Source organism: Bufo gargarizans, chromosome 5 (assembly GCF_014858855.1).
Source record: "Bufo gargarizans isolate SCDJY-AF-19 chromosome 5, ASM1485885v1, whole genome shotgun sequence".
In the NCBI taxonomy this organism is placed as follows: Eukaryota; Metazoa; Chordata; class Amphibia; order Anura; family Bufonidae; genus Bufo; species Bufo gargarizans.
This window is the reverse complement of record NC_058084.1, coordinates 455,139,103-455,155,463: the sequence shown is the minus strand read 5'-3', so window position 1 is coordinate 455,155,463 and position 16,361 is coordinate 455,139,103. Positions and strand designations below refer to the sequence as shown.

Below are 16,361 nucleotides of genomic sequence, written 5' to 3'. Positions count from 1 at the left end.
GCCATCAGGCCCACTGGATCTTCAAGATGGGTCTTGATAAATAAATAAAAAAGTGTAAAAAAAACCAAAAGTGAAAAAAATAAAAATAAATATATAAAAATGTAAATAAAAATAAAATACAAATTGTCTTTTCTCATATCCGTTCATTTATGTAATTAAAAAAAGTGAAATAAATAATAAAATACTACACATAATTGGTATCACCGCGTCCGTACCGACCTGATCTATAAAACTATCACATTACCAATCCCGCACGTTGAATACTGTAAAATATAATGTAGAAACAAATTACAGATAAATAAATAACAAGTGATCAAAAAGACATATGTACCCCAAAATGATACCCATAAAAACTACAGCCCGTCATGCAGAAAACAAGCCCCCATACAGCTACGTTGGGGAAAAAATAAAAAAGCTATGGACTTTAGTATATGGCGATGCAAAATATAATTTATTTTTAACACAAAAGTGATTTTACCTGTGTGAATATTTTACCTGTGTGAAGTTGGCACCCCATGTTCTTAAATTTCAAAAATAAATACACCATTCGTTTGTGCTGGTTTGTGCCGCAAAAATGAACGTTTGTGCCGGTTCGGTTCCTGAGATATTGCGCGTTAGATTTTTATGAAGCCCCGCCCATTTTCCACCCCATGTTCTTAAATTTCTAAAATAAATACACCATTCGTTTGTGCTGCGTTTGTGCTGGTTTGTGCTGCAAAAACGAATGTTTGCGCCGCTTTGGTTTCTGAGATATTGCGCACTTGATTTTCTGAAACCCCGCCCATTTTCCACCCCATGTTTTTAAATTTCAAAAAGAAATACACCATTCGTTTGTGCTGCGTTTGTGCTGGTTTGTGCTGCAAAAATGAACGTTTGTGCCGGTTCGGTTCCTGAGATATTGCGCGTTAGATTTTTATGAAGCCCCGCCCATTTTCCACCCCATGTTCTTAAATTTCAAAAAGAAATACACCATTCGTTTGTGCTGGTTTGTGCCGCAAAAATGAACGTTTGTGCCGGTTCGGTTCCTGAGATATTGCGCGTTAGATTTTTATGAAGCCCCGCCCATTTTCCACCCCATGTTCTTAAATTTCAAAAAGAAATACACCCTTCGTTTGTGCTGCGTTTGTGCTGGTTTGTGCAGCAAAAATTAACGTTTGCGCCGCTTTGGTTTCCAACATATTGCGCTTGATTTGCTGAAGCCACGCCCACTTTCCACCCCATGTTCTTAAATAAAAATAAAAAATACACCATTCGTTTGTACTGCGTTTGTGCTGGTTTGTGCTGCAAAAATAAACGTTTGCGCCGCTTTGGTTTCCGAGATATTGCGCGCTTGATTTTCTGAAACCCCGCCCATTTTCCACCCCATGTTCTTAAATTTCAAAAATAAATACATCATTCATTTGTGCTGCGTTTGTGCTGCAAAAATGAATGTTTGCGCCGCTTTGGTTTCCGAGATATTGCGCACTTGATTTGCTGAAACCCCGCCCACTTTCCACCCCATGTTTTTAAATTTCAAAAATAAATACACCATTCGTTTGTGCTGCGTTTGTGCTGGTTTGTGCCGCAAAAATGAACGTTTGTGCCGGTTCGGTTCCTGAGATATTGCGCGTTAGATTTTTATGAAGCCCCGCCCATTTTCCACCCCATGTTCTTAAATTTCAAAAAGAAATACACCATTCGTTTGTGCTGCGTTTGTGCTGGTTTGTGCCGCAAAAATTAACGTTTGCGCCGCTTTGGTTTCCGAGATATTGCGCTTGATTTGCTGAAACCCCGCCCACTTTCCACCCCATGTTTTTAAATTTCAAAAAGAAATACACCATTCGTTTGTGCTGCGTTTGTGCTGGTTTGTGCAGCAAAAATTAACGTTTGCGCCGCTTTGGTTTCCGAGATATTGCAAGCTTGATTTGATGAAACCCCTCCCACTTTCCACCCCATGTTTTTAACCCTGACTCTAGACCCCCCAGGTGTGCTGCAGCTTGCCCCCCTCCCGCCCCCCCCCACAACTTTTTTGGGGGCACAAGCATATTATATATTTTTTTTCTGCGTACGCTGACTGTTAGCGCATCGCACGCCCCACCGCTGATCAACTTCGGACGGTTGATCAGCAAGTTTGAATTTTAAAAAAAATCACATTTTTGGGCCTTTTTTAATTTTTTTGTCTGTTAGGTTTAGGGTAAGTTCCCGAACACCCGTCCCCCCACACACACCAAATAAAGTTTATCACACACACACTCCCCTATGGCCCGCCGGATGTTCTAGGCGGCATATGCCCAGCTTGCCTCCGAGTCCAAGAGCCCCAGTGAGGACGAGGATGACCCCACTTTCCTTTTGTCATCCGCGTCCTCCTCCCCACTTTTTTTCAGTGACTCCTTTGTGAATCTGATGTTGGAGCAGACGAACCTGTACGCCCCACAGTTCATTGCTCAACATCCGCACTCCTTTTTGGCTAGGCCCGGTGGCTGGACTCCGGTCTGTGCAGCCAAGATGAGGACGTTTTGGGGCCTCGTGCTGCATATGGGCCTAGTCAAGAAACCTAGTGTCAGGCATTACTGGAGTGGGGACGTCCTCTACCAGACCCCACTTTACAATTATGCAGATAATGCAGCATGTCCCCCCCAAGGTGATCCTGCCTATGACCGCCTGTACAAAATCAGGCCGGTCATCGATCACTTTGGGGCCAAATTTGTGCAGGTCTATGTACCTGGAAGGGAAGTCGCGGTTGATGAGTTTCTCATTGCTTTCAAGGGGAGACTCATTATCCGCCAGTATGTTCCCTCTAAGCGGGGGAGGTATGGCGTGAAGCTGTACAAACTTTGTGAGAGTGCCTCAGGGTGCACTTACAAGTTTCGTGTGTACGAGGGGCGAGATTCCCGTATTCAACCCCCAGAATGTTCCCCCACTCTGGGTGTTAACGGGAAACTTGTGTGGGACCTTATGCACCCACTGCTAGATAAGGGCTACCACCTGTTCGTGGATAACTTTTATACTAGTATCCCCATAGTTTTATATCCGATTATCAGTGGCTAAAATGGGGAAGGGGAACATAAATTTAGTACTCCATGGAAGTGTGGTACTCCCTGAAGCAACCAATAATGCAGAGGCCCGGATGATCGGGGCACGTGTCACACTGAGTAGTGGTGTCCTTCCGTATCCCCCTCCTGTGACACACCGTGTTGGCCAGGGACGATCCGGGCACCTCCAGTTCCCGAGGTACTCTGGCCTGCTCTTTCCCAGTCAGAAAAGATCAGGTCCTTGAGGACTGCCTCATAGAACTGAAGGAATGTCCCTGTGTTGCCAGCACTCCGGGACAGCACAAAAGAGTTGTACAAGGCAACCTGCACCAAGCAGACCGCAACTTTTTTATACCATGCCCGGGTTTTGCGCATGGCGTTATATGGCTCGAGGACTTGATCAGGGAGATCAACTCCTCCCATATATCGATTCTAGTCGACGATGCAATCAGGCTTGAGGACCGTTGCTGCGGTACCTCGCACAGGGACAGTTGTGATGATGCCGTTACCGTGAATTGTGGACAGTACAAGGACATCCCTCTTGTCTTATATCTGACCAGCAACAGGTTTCCACTGGGAAGTGCACGGGTCGCACCCCTAGGGATAGGTACCTGGAAGGGGTGGGTGGGGAGGCTGCGTTGATTTTTCCGCACGGTCCCACAAGCGAACTTGGATCTGGCGGCGAGAGACTGGAACAAGGGGATACTAGTATAAAAGTTATCCATGCAAAGGTGGTAAGCCTTATCTAGCAGTGGGTACATAAGGTCCCACACGAGTTTCCCGCTAACACCCAGAGTGGGGGAACATTCTGGGGGTTGAATACGGGAATCTCGCCCCTCGTACACACAAAACTTGTAAGTGCACCCTGAGGCACTCTCACAAAGTTTGTACAGCTTCACGCCATACCTCGCCCGCTTAGAGGGAACATACTGGCGGATAATGAGTCTCCCCTTGAAAGCAATGAGAGACTCATCAACCGCGACTTCCCTTCCAGGTACATAGACCTGCACAAATTTGGCCCCAAAGTGATCGATGACCGGCCTGATTTTGTACAGGCGGTCATAGGCAGGATCACCTTGGGGGGGACATGCTGCATTATCTGCATAATTGTAAAGTGGGGTCTGGTAGAGGACGTCCCACTCCAGTAATGCCTGACACTAGGTTTCTTGACTAGGCCCATATGCAGCACGAGGCCCCAAAACATCCTCATCTTGGCTGCACAGACCGGAGTCCAGCCACCGGGCCTAGCCAAAAAGGAGCCCGGATGTTGAGCAATGAACTGTGGGGCGTACAAGGTTCGTGCTGCTCCAACATCAGATTCACAAAGGAGTCACTGAAAAAAAGACTAAAGTAGTCGCATTCAGTGAAGCCCACTGTGGAAATCTGAATTCCTGGTTGGCCTACAAAATCAGGAATCACGGGCTCAAAACGCTCTGGGGTATACCAGACAAGTTCACCGGTAGGGGGCTCCGGTGGACTTAACTGGTGGGCCGGAAAACTAGTACGAGCCCCAGAGCTTCTCGTACTAGTGTGGGCCACAGGGTCCCTAGCATGGCGGTCTCCTTGCTCCACCTGGCGGCGTCTCCGCCGCCTTGGGGTCTCATCATCATCGCTAGATGATGAGGAGGACGCGGATGACAAAAGGAAAGTGGGGTCATCCTCGTCCTCACTGGGGCTCTTGGACTCGGAGGCAAGCTGGGCATATGCCGCCTAGAACATCCGGCGGGCCATAGGGGAGTGTGTGTGTGTGATAAACTTTATTTGGTGTGCGTGTGTGTGGGGGGACGGGTGTTCGGGAACTTACCCTAAACCTAACAGACAAAAAAATTAAAAAAGGCCCAAAAATTTGTTTTTTTTTTTAAAAATTCAAACTCGCTGATCAACCGTCTGAAGTTGATCAGCGTTGGGGCGTGCGATGCGCTAACAGTCAGCGTACGCAGAAAAAAAATATATAATATGCTTGTGCCCCCAAAAAAGTTGTGGGGGGCAAGCTGCAGCACACCTGAGGGGTCTAGAGTCAGGGTTAAAAACATGGGGTGGAAAGTGGGAGGGGTTTCATCAAATCAAGCGCAATATCTCGGAAACCAAAGCGGAGCAAACGTTAATTTTTGCTGCACAAACCAGCACAAACGCAGCACAAACGAATGGTGTATTTCTTTTTGAAATTTAAAAACATGGGGTGGAAAGTGGGCGGGGTTTCAGCAAATCAAGCGCAATATCTCGGAAACCGAAGCGGCGCAAACGTTAATTTTTGCGGCACAAGCCAGCACAAACGCAGCACAAACGAATGGTGTATTTCTTTTTGAAATTTAAGAACATGGGGTGGAAAATGGGCGGGGCTTCATAAAAATCTAACGCGCAATATCTCAGGAACCGAACCGGCACAAACGTTCATTTTTGCGGCACAAACCAGCACAAACGCAGCACAAACGAATGGTGTATTTCTTTTTGAAATTTAAAAACATGGGGTGGAAAGTGGGCGGGGTTTCAGCAAATCGAGTGCGCAATATCTCGGAAACCAAAGCGGCGCAAACATTCATTTTTGCAGCACAAACCAGCACAAACGCAGCACAAATGAATGATGTATTTATTTTTGAAATTTAAGAACATGGGGTGGAAAATGGGCGGGGTTTCAGAAAATCAAGTGCGCAATATCTCGGAAACCAAAGCGGCGCAAACATTCGTTTTTGCAGCACAAACCAGCACAAACGCAGCACAAACGAATGGTGTATTTATTTTAGAAATTTAAGAACATGGGGTGGAAAATGGGCGGGGCTTCATAAAAATCTAACGCGCAATATCTCAGGAACCGAACCGGCACAAACGTTCATTTTTGTGGCACAAACGCAGCACAAACGAATGGTGTATTTATTTTTGAAATTTAAGAACATGGGGTGCCAACTTCACACAGGTAGTGATTTTATTGCTGAAAAAGAAGTAAAACATAAAAAAACTATCTTGAGGGGTGTAGTTTCTAAAACGTGGTCATTTATGGGTGGTTTCTACTGTGTAAACCCCACAAAGTGACTTCATAATTGAAATGGTTCTTAAAAAAGTAGGTTTTGGAAATTTTCTTAAAAACTAAAAAATGTGTTTCTAAACTTCTAAGCCTTCTAACGTCCCCAAAAAATAAAATTACATTTACAAAACGATGCCAACATAAAGTAGACATATGGGAAATGTAAAGTGATAACTATTTTATGAAGTATCACTACACTCTCCGTCTTAAAAGCAAAGAATTTCTAATTTTGAAAATAGCTAATTTTTCCAAAATTTGTGCAAATATTGGATTTCTTTATGTATAAAGGTAAAACGTATCAACTCTAATTCACAACTAACATGAAGTACGATGTGGCACTAGAAAACAATCTCTGAATGGCTTGGTAAAAGCGTTCCAAAGTTATTACCACATAAAGTGACACATGTCAGGTTAGAAAAATGGGGCTCCGGCATTTGGTCCAAACTGGCTGTCGCTTGAAGGGGTTAAAAAAAACATGTGTTTATTTATTTTGAATATTTGAATGAATCGAAGTTGTCTAAAATCTATTTATTTTTTATTTATTTTTTTGTTAAAGGGGCAGAGGCCTATTGTACATTCAGCATAAGGCCTCTTTCACACGACCATATGGCTTCTTCAGTGTTTTGTGGTCCGTTTTGCACGGATCCGTTGTTCCATTTTTTTTGTTTTCTTTGTGTTTCCGTTTCTGTTCTGTTTTTCCGTTCCGTTTTTTCCGTATGGCATATACTGTATACAGTAATTACATAGAAAAAATTGGGCTGGGCATAACCTTTTCAATAGATGGTTCCGCAAAAAACGGAACGGATACGGAAGACATACGGATGCATTTCCGTATGTGTTTCGGTTTTTCTGCGGACCAATTGACTTAAATGGAGCCACGGAACGTGATTTGTGGCCAAATATAGGACATGTTCTATCTTTGCACGGAACGGGGATACGGAAACACGGAAACGGAATGCATACGGAGTACATTCCGTTTTTTTTGCGGACCCTTTGAAATGAATGGTTCTGTATACGGACCGTATACGGAACGCAAAAAACCGGCCCGCAAAAAGGAAACTAAAACGGTTGTGTGAAAGAGGCCTTAAATGGAGATTTGCGGGCAATAAAAGGACATGTTCTATCTTTCAACGGAATGCAAAAACGGAAATACGGAAACGAAATGCATACGGAGTACATTACATTTTTTTTGCGGAACCATTGAAATGAATGGTTCCAAATAAGGACCTTATACGGAACGCAAAAAAAACGGCCCGGAAACGGAAAAAAAACGGTTGTGGGAAGGAGGCCTAACTGTGCACAATCGCGCTCCGGCTCTATAAAGAATTCAGTTCCATACGTGATTAGAGATCCTAATTCCCACTGAATATAATAACTGAGATGACAAATGATCTGCTTGTAATACCGGTTATTTGTACCGTACCCACCCGCATTCGCACGCGTTACTTGGTAGACGCACAGTCTGCAGGGTGAGCGGATCCATGTCCGCAATCAGGCCGGCTTCCTGATTGAGATAAACATTTGAATACAAAGGGATGTATCTGTTTAGAGGGATCAAACTAAAGAGCATTTAAGTTATTATTAAGTTGCCGTCGCCTGTAATCCGCCCGCGGAGGGCTCGGGTAAACACATTTAATTGGCCCCTTTTTTCTGCACAGGAAATAATTAAGGATGCTGACGATGTGCGCAGTATTGTACCGCGGGCTGCTATTAATACACATATTCAGTCCAAGGTTGAATGTTGAGTTTGCGATAAATATTTGGGTTACTATCAATAAACATTGCAGGGAATTGTATAAATTATTAACAAATTCTTTTCTATTTCTTGGCTGCTTCGTTTTCCAAAGACAGCGCCACACCTGTCCACAGGTGCGTTTTATATTGCATCACAATTCCAAAGTGGACCGGTCAGCTCGTGTATAACGTTTACCATGTTAGTAATGCATTGTGCCTAGTGGTCTGACTGTAGAACGTTCCTTTAGTACAGGGATGTCAAACTCGTGGCCCTCCAGCTGTTGCAAAACTACAACTCCCATCATGCCTGGGCATAATACAGCTATCAGGGAATGATGGGAGTTGTAGTTTTAGTAGTTTAAAACTTAGCTTTTATTTTTAATCGTAAATGAGCCTCCTAAATAACATAAACTGTGAGACGATTCAGAAATCGCCGCAGTCAGCAGAAACGATTCCCTACGTTCTATTCAATGAATAAGGGCTCATGCACACGACAGTATTTTGCGTTCAGTATGCGGAACATATACTGAACCATTCATTTCAATGGTTCAGCAAAAACAACTGAAGTCTCTCCGTGTGCATTCCGTTTCAGTATTTCCTTATTTCCGTACCGTGAAAAGATAGAACATGTCCTATTCTTGTCCGCAAATTACGGTGCTTGGCTCCATTCAAGTCAATGGGCCTGCAAAAAAAAAACGGAACACATACGGAAATGCATCCGTATGTCTTCCGTATCCGTTCTGTTTTTGCTGAACCATCTATTGAAAATGTTATGCCCAGCCCAATTTTTTCTATGTAAATACTGTATACTGTATATGGCATACGGAAAAACGGAAAGAAAACGGATCCGTAAAAAACGGACCACAAAACACTGAAAAAGCCATACGAAATAAAGTGATACCAATTTGTATCTATTCACAGCATTACGTTGCTGAAGTGACAAGGTAGTCTATTTTCATATCTGCGTTTTCAATTCCGCTAATGAGTTCCGTCATAGGGTCTCAATAGCAGAAGAAAACGCTTCAGCTTTGTCCCTATTCGTTGTCAACTGAACTGAACGAAACTGAATGCACCAAAATGCATTCCGTTCCGTTTGGTTGCGTCCCCAACGCGGACAGAAAAAACGCTGCAAGCAGCGTTTTTCTGTCCGCGATGTGGTGCGGAGCAAGACGGATCCGTCCTGACACACAATGTAAGTCAATGGGGACGGATCCGTTTTCTCTGACACAATAGAAAACTGATCCGTCCCCCATTGACTTTCAATGGTGTCCAAGACGGATCCGTCATGGCTATAGAAGACATAATACAACCAGATCCGCTCATGATGTGGAGTGCTTCCGTGGGGTTTCGTCCCGTACTTCCGTTCCGCAAAAAGATAGAGCATGTCCTATCTTTTTGCGGAACGGCCGGATCGCGGACCGATTCAAGTGAATAGGTCAGCGATCCGCTGCGGCTGCCCCACGGACTGTGCTCGTGCATTGCGACCAGCATTTTGCGGGCCGCAGCACGACCACGGGGCGCACACGCCCGTGGGAAAGAGGCCTTAAGAGCAGTAAGAAAAGCAGAAGCTTCCCTCCTGAGAGCTAACAATAGGGCAATCTTAGATCCCTGAACAGGGATATGTAGGCAGCTCTAGCGCGCATGCAGCAGGCCACCTTGTCACTTCAGCAGCGTGATGCCGTGAATAGATACAAATTGGTATCACTTTATTCCTAATTCATTGAATAGAATGTAGGGAATCATTTCTGCTGACTGCTGCGATTTTTTAAATTGTCTCACAGTTTGTTATTTAGGAGGCTCATTTACGATTAAAAATAAAAGCTAAGTTTTAAAATACTAAAGCACGTGTAACGGAACGTTCTATAGTCAGATGACTAGGCACAATGTATTAATTACATTGCATCATAGCCCTATTCACTTTAATCTAGCTGATCTGCAATGCCACAAACAACCCATACATAGGTGTGCCGCTGTTTGTGGTGCTTTTTATATAGAATTTTTTTTAATCCTGTACAATCTCTTTGAAAGGCATCTGTCAGCAGTTTTGTCCCTATGACACTGGCTGACCTGTTGCATGTGCGTTTGGCAGCTGAAGACATCTGTGTTGGTCCCATGTTCCTATGTGCCCGCATTGCTGAGAATAATCATGTTTTAATATATGCAAATGAGCCTCTAGGAGCAATGGGGGCGTTGTCATTACACCTAGAGGCTCTGCTCTCTCTGCAACTGCCGCGCCCTCTCCACTTTGATTGGCAGGACCCGATGTGATGATGTTTACACTGCCTGACCCTGTCAATCAAAGTGCATATGCAGCGGGCCGCGCCCTGGGGCCATAAAGATGACCAGAGTACCCAGGTGTAGGAGTGGTCGAGTGGTAAAGGGTGGCCTAAAATGTCCCTTTATGTTGAGTGCGAGTGTCACGGTGCTCCTACCCGGATACAGCTGGAACCCCAGGCGTTGGCTCTCAAGCAGACAAATAGGGGGTAGTAAGAGAGGGATGAAATAAGTAACTTGAGTCCAGACCTGGTATGAAGTTCAATAGCAGCTTTACTTGAATAAACGGTCATCAAAAACAGTCTTAAAATTTTGTCTTGTCCCAGCAGGCTTTAGCATTAAACTCTGGCAGGCAAACTTGTCTCTGCTACATCTGTTGCTCTCTTACTCTGCTGTACTGACAGGCTTGCTGTATAACTTAGCTTCTTCTTTATGCTGCAACTTCTCTCTTTGTAGTCTGTCTCTTAATTAGGCCAGGAAAATCTCCTCCTGGCTCCTGAGGCTCCAAACTGTGGCCTCCATATCCAGCAGAGCTGAAGGTGCTCTGGCTGGCTTGGCTTTGCTTGGCCTGGGCATGTCCAGCAGAGACGTGTCCAGCACTTGCTTCCTTCCCCTAGCTGGGGGTAAGCTAGACTAAATTTGGACCCCTCCTTCCTGCAGGAAGTGGGACTCACCCACTCCTCGACAGAGGAGGGTTAGAATGGAAAGCTCCATTCTATGTACCTGTAGCTCTGCCGTATTTGCTGCCACCTGCTGTTGAACCAGGCACATTACACGTGAACATAAACAGTTACAAAATAGGAAATGCATAGTGTTTGGACCTGAAATAAATACACATGATGTTATGAGGTTAACCAGTAAAGACAGTAGCGGGGTGCAGAAGTGGTGATGCCACTCTGGGGCGTTACACATAGGGCACGGCAGTTGCAGAGAGAGCAGAGCCTCTAGGTATAACGGCAACGCTCCTAGAGGCTCATTTATGTATATTAAAACTTCATTTTTCTCAGCAATGTGGGCACATATGAACAAGGTAGCACATGTAACAGATCAGCCAGTGTCATAGGTACAAAACTGCTGACAGATGCCCTTTAAATAGGAACTGTGACCTCTCCTCTGACATGTCTGTTTTAATAACTACTTGCATCCCCCTTGTAATGGCAATTCTGGAGCATCTCTTCTTATGACACTATGGTGTGTCATTCCTCTATTATGCCAGCTAGAAATTATAAATTAATTACTAGCAGTTTACAATGAAGGTCCAGATGAGTGTTAGTAGTTGAGGGTGTGTCCCTGCACAGTCTGACACTGGCAGCAGTTATTGGAAAGTGACAGACTGTGAAGGGACACACACACACAACTGGTAACCAACTGGACCTTCATTGCAAACTACTAGTAATTCATAACTTCTAGCAGGAATAATAGAGGAATGGTACAACATATGGTTATAAGTAAATATGCTCCAGAATTGTTATTACCTGTGGGATGTAAGTAGTTACTTAAGCAGACATGTCAAGAGAAAAAAATGGTTCTCTTTAAAGGAGAAGTTTAGACACAAATGACATGTTATGAATATTTTAAGATAGGTGGGATGGGTTTGAGCAGAGGTGTATAAAGTAGGCAGTTGCCCAGTGCACCATTGAGGAAGGGAGGTATTCTGCCACCAATGTATGTGAGATAAGTCTCTGATGAGTGTGAGTGGCAATATCTTGTACAAGCAATGGAAGATAGCTAACTATAATCTTCCCCCTTGCAACACAAGTTGCATGTAGAATTCTAGTAAGGGAGATGCAGTGGATATGCCGTTAGTTAATTTATTGAACCTATAATAGAGGGAAAAGGAAAATATTATCTTCAGCTGTGTGATGCATGTCTGGCAAACAGGAAAAGACTGCAGGAAGTGAGCTCACAGGAGAGGAGGAGTTACAGAATGAATGACAGAAATACAGCATGGATAACTTACATAAGCCAAATATAACAATGGGCACTAGATGGCAAAATACATGAAGCATATTGGATTACACAGAACACAATAAGGAATTCTAGTTCTGAAGCCATAGCTGGGACAGCACAGGTGGTGCAATGATAGGGTTCAAAAATCTCTTATTACAACTATCTGAAGGCTGTGTCCAAACTGCTGTAGGTGTTGGGTTCCATTTATCATGTCTCTTTAGTACACTGGTAAAGGAACGGTTTTAGTCATATATCAGTTAAATAAATTATAGTACGGCTAGAAGGAACCAGGTGAGGTGTTTTCTGGTACTTCCGTTTTGAGTACCAAGACAGCTTATCCTATTCCATTGTGGAGAGTCACTGAGCTTTGACCACTGCAGATCCTCGGCAGCCTACATCTCAACATTTAATAAAAATTGTAAGGACATTTTAAGCCTCACCCCTGCTGAACTTGTGATCGATCCAACTTGGGAATGTGGAAATAGAGCAGCAAGCTTTGTTTTTCCTGCAGCACCACCACAGGTGACATTTGGTATTACATGAAGTCCACTAAAATCAGTGAGCTGCTCATGTAATCCTCAAGCAATCCGGGTCCTCCTCAGAGACCTTCTTCTTAGCCCACCTACACTTTTGGCTGATTTATGGAACTAAATCTTGTCGTGATACTTCATAGTGTTTACTGACTACTTTGTTTTTGTATTATGTCAAGGTAGCTTGCACTTGTATGGTTACCTGCAGATTTTGATAGACATTGGATCGAATCCAAGACTCCACCACGCCCATCCACAGTTCTTTATGACAGTTGGGAGATACAGTACATATCTCATGATAAATGGTCATCTCGGAGAAATCACTTGTCTTATGTGAAATTCGTTTTTTTTTCTTGTGACTTCTCAAGCATGTCCTCATTATCTTGTCAATTTGCAACAGTGGTAGGAAGCCCCTACCTCCCTACAGGCCCCCGTCTTTGTAACTTCAAAGCTCGATGTGTCCCACGGCACACCCCTTAGAAAATTCCCAGCACGGATGTGATAGTGCTTTGAAATAAAGCCATGTGAATTCCCATAGTGTTAAAAGGCAGAGAAACAGCTCCACAATACTAATCTTCATCCGCTGCGCTAGAACATAAGGTCCTGTGAATTGACATATGTTTTTTTTTTATTTTTTGCTAATATTTTCTTTGAACTTTTTAAGATGTGCATGTGTACCAAAAAGTAGAATAAAAGGAGACATGTTAGACATATTTTGCTGGCATATTCCAGCTTACTTACTGTAGCTGTTTACAAAGCTTATATTTTGCAGAGTTCATATGGACGTCTATAGGGTCCTACTGTATTACTGTATGCTTCTGGTGTCCACACAAGAGCAAAGACAGACTTTTTTTGGATACTTTATGAAGATTGCGCCCTGCTCCATCAGAGCTATTATCTCCTAGAATAGGGAGGCAGGTGTCACCGCGCAGTGTGGTAAATACACTCCACACTGAACACAGAAGGAAAGGGAAAAGGTATTAGGCCTGGAACCTAGGGAAAGGAAAAAGGTCACACCTAGTGAGTCCCTACGCCAAGCTCTGACTGCTATCAGTATGAACAGACCTTGATGGTAGGAATGCTCATACGCAGGAACCTAAGCCCAATCTCACCCTAACAGGGTCCTGCAGATAGTGTCAGGACACGGATGGCCTATTCCTCCTCAGATAAAGGAATAAGAGACCCCCCCCCCCCCCGGCCTAATATCAGGAGGTAGGGGAAAGCAACAAACAACAAAGAAGATACACTTAACTTCCAGAAGTATGCGGATGAGCAGAAACCTCAGAGAGAACCAACACCAGGAGTTCCACAAACAAGGAGCTATCAACCGCATAGCCTGATGGGTGAGACCAGACTAAATAGAGGAAAAGGAATGACCACTTAAGCTACACCTGATGAGTCATCCCCAGCAACAACACAGAAAAGTGAAACTAAAAGAGCCTGCAGCCAGTCTCTTAGATCTTCTAGTCCCTGTCACGGACGGGACTGTGACAACAGGTTGCATGGCTGCAGTTTAGCACTAAGGTTTTACTGGTCTTGTAGTATTCTGGGTGCTGGGTGTCTTACCTGTAGTCCCTCACCTCACAGCAGTGTCTTTAGTGCTGCATACAGCTGGTCACTTTGCTGTCTTGAGGATTTGCTTGAGGCAAATTGTTGATTGTTCTTTCTGGGGAATCTTTTTAGGAGCAGGCGCTCTGTAGTGTGCTTCCTTTCCCCTTTATGTCCTTCTCCTTCTGCCAGGAAGCAGGACCAGCCCACTCCTACCAAGGGTGGTTAGCTGTGTTCCTTGTTAACCCTTGCCATCTATATCCTTACTGGAACAAATAGCCAGAAACCTACACAATACTTAACTAAGGTTTGGGATACTACACATGTGCTGCTCAGGATACATCAACTGGGTGGGTCCAAGAGGTCCAAGAGGCATGACCCCAAGGAAATACCCCAAAAGATGGTAAACTCCTAAATTATTGCTTGAATCCTTGGTATGCTGCTCAGGTGATACCAAGACAGCAAGGATGTAGTCATAAGGAGTGCTGAGGGAGCACCTGCTCTTGAACCCTGGTTTTATGGTTGAAAATATTTTTCAGGAACATAAGGAACTTAGGTAATGGTGCTTCAACATCAGCATCATGTAAAAGGACCTCAAAAGGGTTGTCCCATCAAGACAACTTATACTTATACCCTTTCCACAGTGTCTGATCGGTTGTGGTCCGACTGCTGGTTCCCCTGCCTTTCCCATGAACAGGGACCTATTCACACACGCTTTCACGCCATTTAACTCTGTCGAGCTGCCAGACATAGCAAAGTGCTTCTACTCGGCCTCTGTATCTCCAGCAGTCCCATAGAGTTGAATGGAGCAGCATGCTTGTCTGTCGCTTCATTCAAATGGGGAGCACAGGCCCCTGTCCTCATAATCGTCTGAGGCCCCAGCAGATCAGACACTTATCCCCTATCCTGTAGATAGCGGGTAAGTTGTCTTCATGGGTCAACCTTTAGGAGTGCTGGAAATTAAAGCCAGCACCTTGGGCCTCTAAAAATGGTGGTCAAATCAGTATCACGCTGGGTTGCCCTGGGCCTACCAGTAAAATTAATTCTGTGGGCCCAGTGTACGGCTACTTGCAAATATTATCTGCTCACACAGTGTCGGCCAGCAGCAAGATAATAACGATGTTATGGGTTCCTTGCCAGCAATGACTTCGAGAAGGCAGGTTCTTAGGGAAAGAGGATGCTGGCTGACCTCCTCCTGTGCCTAGTGGTCATCACCAATACCCAATTATCTATAATGATAAAACTGGGTAGTCTCTTAAATAATCTGCCCTTTTTTTATATGGATGCATAGACTGGCTAAGACGATGTAAGTTTCTTAATTGTATGTAGTGCGGTCTATTGTGCCATGTGCAAGGGGTGTGGGACTAGAGGTCTGCTGTTGCTCAGGGGCCCACCAGAGTATTCACCTGTTCCCATGTGGGCCTGTCAGAGCCTGGATCCAATAGCTGCCTGGTGTGAAGTACTTTTTAATTGTATATTATAGTGTGGGCTGGGCATGCAAGTGGAACCTGCATGCCCGAAATTTAATGGAGGCCGGTATGGCACCAATAGAGGTGGTATTTGGTGTAGGTTCCTGTCCTTAAGAGATCACCTTGTCGTTGGCGGACAGGCACAAATCTTTTTGTACAAAATGTATTAGCCAAGAATCTCACATTTAGGCCTCTTTCACACTACCGTTTTTTTTTCCGTTTTGCGGTACGTTTTTTTGCGTTCCGTATACGGAACCATTCATTTCAATGGTTCCGCAAAAAAAACTGAATGTGTTCTGTATGCATTCCGTTTCCGTATTTCCGTTTTTCCGTTCCGTTGAAAGATAGAAAATGTCCTATTGCCCGCAAATCACGGTCCGTGGCTCCATTCAAGTCAATGGGTCCGCAAAAAAAACGGAACACATACGGAAATGCATCCGTATGTCTTCCGTTTCCGTAACGTTTTTTCTGAACCATCTATTGAAAATGTTATGCCCAGCCCAATTTTTTCTATGTAATTACTGTATACTGTATATGCCATACGGAAAAACGGAACGGAACGGAAACGGAACCACAACGGAAGCATAAAAACGGAACAACGGGTCCGTGAAAAACAGACCGCAAAACACTGAAATGGACATACTGTAGTGTGAAAGAGGCCTTATAATGTAGCAGCAGTACATTTTCTATAGTGAATACAGTGCTATTGTATTTACTTTATTATTTTTGTTTGCGAAGTGCTGCTGCATTGTGTTTCTTTTTGCTTTTGTGCTTCCAGCCATGGCGACGAGCACCTGCGCTCTGGTATGTACTGACTGACACCCCA

General features: G+C 44.3%; 1 protein-coding gene across 1 annotated transcript in view; it reads left to right on the top strand.

Moving 5' to 3' along the window:
• ITGA8 (integrin subunit alpha 8) overlaps positions 1-16,361 on the top strand; it is a 149,721-nt gene that overhangs the window by 85,823 nt on the left and 47,537 nt on the right. The gene's annotated exons all lie outside the window — the stretch shown is intronic.